Here is a 6,000-nt window from a genome sequence, read left to right on the forward strand (position 1 = left end):
TGCAGGGTGCTCCGCCGGGCGCAGGGATGCGTTCGCCCAGGGTTTCTCTGCTACAGCAGCGCGCTGTACTGCCGTCGCCATCACGTTTAAACTAACCGCATAGGCACCAATATCCTCCATCTTTTTTCAATGCAATAAAAAAAAAATCAGAAGCCTACAAACTATTTACGGGCTTGCGTTAGCAAAACTTTTTTTACTTGAAAATAATGTTTTTACTCAATGAAAAAAATAGCGCGCTACGAGCACTTGCCTTACATTTGTCATTCCTATTGCATCTACCACAGGAAAAAAAAAAATTTATAAATTCTTGACCACTTGCACTTCCACGTCTAATATTGGCCATATTTGGGCCAACCCAACGTCGCCTCCATCCTTTAGACCTCCAAAAGTTTGACGACCTAACTAGAGTTGTTGTACACGTGGGTATAACAGGGTGTCTAGCAACCGGGAAAACCGGGAAAAGTCAGGGAATTGTCAGGGAATTTTTCAATCAAGTAGTACCAGTCAGGGAACACCATTTCGGGGCCTGCCCACAGTTTCAAAATAGGGGAAACCAGTGTTGCGGATCCCCAAGAAGTTACCGAACGCAACACGTTCGCGCGCGACGAAAGCCTGAACCGCATGAAACGTTTTCTGGTTTTTCTGCAAGCGAAAACGCGCCGCGCACGCCCGAGGCGCACTGACGCCGCCGCGAATAAGGTCCCTTTAGCCGCGAAAACCACCCGCACGGTGCGTGCCGAGCGGCAGGCGCCGGCAACATGGCGGCTGCACCGGCCGCGGAGTAGTGCGGTAGCTCCAACGACCGCTTCTAACCCTCAAGGCACAAACGAACTTGCTTGTGCAGGAAAGGAGCCACCGCAGGCACGTAATCGTCGACGCGGCCGTGAAAATACCGCTCACGAATCGCGTGCAGAAACTCGCCGTGCGGTTCACGCAGCTCGCAGCTGGCTTAGGTTGCACTTGCGCACGAGCCGGTCGTGCACTTGCGCAGAGGGGCGATGTAGGTGGTGCCCAAATCGCACGCACAACGCGATTTTTTTTCAGCGAATTTTAAGTCGGCGCTTTTTTGGGAGCTAATCTTGAAATAACTTTTTTGTTATGACACCAGGAGCCAGAATTACCTAATAAAAAAGGAACATGACATGGTTTAGCGTGAACCGCGTGGGGTGTTTTCTGCTCGCGAAAATGCGCCGCGCACGTCACAGACGCCCTGACGCTGCCGCGGAACCGCCTGCACGCTGCGCGCGGTGCTGCCGGCAGCGGAAACATGGCGGCGGCTTCGACCGCGAAGTGGCGACGGGAGCTCTAGCGACCGCTTCTAAGCGCTCTCTAAAATGCCACACAAGGCACGCACGAAGTTGGTTGTGAGGTAAAGGATCTTATAATGTGGGCGAAAACGGTACTATAAAACATCATCTGCGCCGCTAGTGAAAGCGCCCATGCAATACCTGCCGGGGTGGTAAGCCTAAACACCTGTGGCGGGGCCATCCGGCTGTCTCGAGAGCTTCGAAACTGCCGCCATGAGGCGTGCGGCTCTCCATTGGCGCAAGTTGGCAGGCTCCTCCCACTGCCTCGCGCGACGCGCGTCATTTTCTGAGCGAGGTAGTAGTTTCCGCGCCTGCGAATCGTCGCCGCGGGCGTCAAAAAATCGCACGCACAACGCCGACGCGCCCGAATTGCGTGCGAAAACGCACCATGCGGTTCACGTTTCATGTCGAGCCAGGACAATAAAAAAAAAAAGCAATACGTGCTCCTGAAGCGCAACTTGCAGCTTCTATCTCGTAAGAAGAAATAAACTCTCTGAAGCCGTAACAGAAGGCAAGCAAACCTAAAACTGAACAAACAAACAAGTTAATCAAAGTGCATTTTGAGAATTAGGGCACTTGCAACAAATGTGTTTTTCCTTATGATAGAATGTGTTTTGTATATGCTGTTTATATGCTTCACGGACCATTTCCACAGAATGGCGCCTGTTGTATAGGTCAGGGAATTTCGTTTAAAATGGTCATGGAAAACATGGAAAAGTCAGGGCAATTGAATTAGGCAATTTGCTAGACACCCTGGTATAAACATTTGTGCGACTTTCGCCTCGCTGAGTGAACCAAAATCGGCCTTTCTCGTAGTAACAAATACATCCACACAAATATTGGCTGCGTTTTCGCGAAGTGTGAAAGCTAACGAAACTGCTCCTCTCCTAAACAATAAACTAGATTTTTGTTCTATTTCACAGGGAAGTATTTACTTTGTTAGAGTGTTAGATTTAGTTTACTTGAAAGTAAAATTTGTTCAACAGCACATGTCTCTGGTGAAAGTAGAAAATAGTGGTAGATAGGAAACTTTTTCGTGTTTTAGTGCATCATTTAGCTGTGCAAGCTGGTCTATAGTTTCAGACCGCTTTCATAATTCGATTCTCGATGTGCAGCAAGGCAAAAAATACTGGGCCAATATTCACGAAGCTGTTTGTACGTAATGTATAGTAAAAATAGTGATTGACCCGCCGCGGTGGCTCAGTGGCTAAGGCATTTTGCTGCTGAGCACAAGGATGCGGGTTCGATTCCCGGTCGCGGCGGCTGCTTTTCTGATGGAAGCGAAAGTCCCCGTGTGTATGAGATTTCGGCACACGTTAAAAGATCCCCAGGTGGTCAAAATTAATCCGGAGCCCTCCACTACGGCGCACTTCATCGCCTGCGTTGCGTCGGCGCGTTAAACCCTACAATTAATCAAGAAATAGTGATTGATCTCCGCCCGCGTGGGGTTTGTTCCCTCCAAAGAGAGCGATGAGATCGCTGAGGCGCTGGCTAACGAAAGCAGCTTTTCGATATCGTACAAGCAAGTAGCTTTGTAAATGAGGGTCCGCTTTTTTACTCGCAATGCCAAGAATTGCTACTGCGGCAGTTATTGTGATGTAATAACATTACTGTCGGCCCGCAGGGGCGCCTTGTCTATTCAAGGTGACGGTAGTGGCGACACCGCGGACCCCGAGCCCATGTGGGTTGGACCCACCCACGCCCTCGGCTGTGCGTGGCTTTGCCGTGTCCGGGGAAAAGGGCATCCTGGTGGTTGAGCCAAAGCCAGGGTTGTTTTGGACCTTTGGCCCCCTGGCAGAGGCAACACACCACTTCGGCCCCCACTTCCCGTAGACGGTGCCCCCAGTCTGACCCGACCTGGGGGGAATCAGCCAGTCGCCTTTTCCTGTCCTCTTCTTCATTCTTTTGCTTTCCTATTGTCCTTCCTAACCCTGTCCTGTCATCTTCTCTTTTCTTTATTTCTCCGTTTTCTCCAGGCGGCGAGGGTTAACCCTGTGCGAAGGCTTCAACCTAGATCCCGAGCATAGGGTTATAGTGGCAACGTACAGTTAGCGTGGGCTGCAAAGCCACGTTCCCTTGTTGGGCTTCGTGGTGGATGACTGGCCTTGCCACCGAATTCATTCCATATTTTATGGCTTCCTTCTCCATTCCACCCAAACGAACTGATCGGCCTCCGAAACTAGGCCGCACCGAAGAACTTTTAAAACCAATTTCTAACCTCGTCTTCAACCACCCTGACAACTTCCCACGCTTCCTAATGATGCAGTCAGTTGATAAAGCAACTCCCGTTACCAGCAAATCTGTGTTTTTGGTTGCAAAGTTCATTGAAGGTTTGATAGGAAAAAACTATGAAGCGAAAAAGCTCACTTCCGGAGACCTGCTGATCGAAGTCAAGAGTAGAGAGCAGTCCAGCACCCTTTTGAAGCAAACCAAGCTAGCCGACCTTGAGATCACAGTAACTCCCCACCGTACCCTCAACAGCTGCCAAGGTGTCATTACCGAATCAGAACTGATCAACGAAACAGACTCTGACCTGCTTGAAGGTTTGCGCGAGCAGGGGGTAACCGCTGTGCGACGCATCACCATTAGACGGGACGGGAACGAAATTAAGACGAAGCACATAATACTGACCTTTGATCGATGCACTTTGCCAGAGTATGTAAACGCAGGGTTTCTGCACTGTAAGACCAGAGTATACATACCAAACCCGCGACGTCGTTTCATCTGCCAGAGATATGGGCACGGCAGCAATTCGTGCCGAGGAAAACAAACGTGTGCAAAGTGCTCTGAGCAGGACCATTCTGCTGACGACTGCAAAAGCACCCAACTCAAGTGCAGCAACTGTGGAGGACCCCACGGGGCATACTCTCGCTCTTGCCAGGAGTTTAAGAAAGAAAAAGAAATCATCAACCTAAAAGTGACACAAAATCTCTCATTTCCAGAAGCCCGTAAAAGGTATGCTCTGCTTCCTTCAGGGAGCTACGCCAGCGCGGCCCGCCGGGGGGTGGGGCGGCGTCTGGTTTCTGCGGCCACTCAGGTCAGTGAAACTGACTTGGGGGTGCACCTACCCCCCGGGGTGCTGCCATTGGCAGGCCAAACAACTCAGGCATCGCCAGCGGTGCTCGCAGGCCTTGCACCTGACCAGAATTGCACTGGGAGTGGCGTTGCTGTCGCTACTCCACAGACTCCGGCCGCCGAAACTCCGGTGGCGATGGATGTGGGTACAGAAGGCCCCTCTTCTGCAGCCATGTCCAGCACATCGACAAAGGTAGTGGCTGAATCTTCGGCCATTCCTTCAAACGCGTTGCGGAGCGGTCGCTGTAAATCCTCCATTCCGCCAACGCCCCGAAACTCAGATGAGGACATGGATGTCGGGCCATCTCGGCCTGCATCGCAGTCGTCAAAAGAACAGCGCGGCAGTCTTGGCCGCGGGAAAAAACCACAAGCCCCCCGAGTCACTCGTCCTGATTCGGGCTCAGGGACATAGGAATCTCCGTCCGAGGAAACATACGCTCAATATCTTTGTTCTATTTTTTTTTATGGCAGTTCAAAGCATTATCCAATGGAACTGTAGGGGACTAATTAGAAACCTCGATGACATCTACGAAATCCTTCATAAGTACCATCGAAATATCCTATGCCTACAAGAAACACACTTAAAATCTACCCAAACTAACTTTCTCAAACGATACTCGGTATTCAGGAGAGACAGGGACAGCTGCACTCACTCCTCTGGTGGTGTAGCGATTGTCTTGCAAAAATCTGTCCCCTGCCAACCTCTTCGGTTGCTCACTGCCCTCGAAGCTGTGGCAGTCCGAGCTATCCTCTTTAATAGGTTAATAACAGTTTACTCTCTGTATACATTCCCCCGGATTACCGTCTATCGAGCTCAGAATTCGAGTCCCTGATAGATGAGCTCCCGGAACCCTTCTTATTAGTGGGCGACCTTAATGCTCACAGAGAACTCTGGGGGTCTCAACGGACAGATGCCCGAGGCCGCTTGCTAGAAAAGTTTTTATTTTCTTCCGGAGCTAGTCTACTCAATCACAAACAGCCGACATACTACAACACTACACACAACACATACTCACACATAGACTTGGCAATCGGCTCTTCTGTCCTCTTTCCGTCTGTTGAATGGGGAGTGGATGATAATCCTTATGGGAGCGACCACTTCCCAGTCATCCTGAAAGGCATAGACAAAAGCCCTAACAGTTCCATCTGTCATAAAAGGTTTAAGGAATCTGGTACAGACTGGCTGAAATTTAAACAGTTATCTCAGCTTTCATACACATCTTTAAGCCATTTGGGCATTGATGAAGCCTGTGAACTGATTACGGCCCATATATTTCATGCCGCCGAGTGCTCAATTCCGCAAACACCTGGTGCCACACCTAACACTAGGAGGCCGTGGTGGAATGAGGAGTGTCGGCATGCACGGCAGGCTCAAAATAAGGCATGGGGCATCCTTCGCAGGTATATCACTTCCCAAAACCTCATTTCCTTCAAACGTGCGAAGGCACAAGGAAGGCGCATTTGCCAGCAAGCCAAAAAGGAGAGCTCTGGCACTCTTTTGTGACTTCTATAAATTCGTACACAGATACAGGCAAAGTATGGAATATAATTAAAAAGCTTAATGGACGGAAAACACACAGCCTACCCTTAGTTAGCAGTGCGGGTGGCACCCTGGAGG

Source organism: Haemaphysalis longicornis, unplaced genomic scaffold (genome assembly GCF_048455015.1).
Source record: "Haemaphysalis longicornis isolate Haplotype H1 unplaced genomic scaffold, Haemaphysalis longicornis Haplotype H1 scaffold_9, whole genome shotgun sequence".
NCBI lineage: Eukaryota > Metazoa > Arthropoda > Arachnida > Ixodida > Ixodidae > Haemaphysalis > Haemaphysalis longicornis.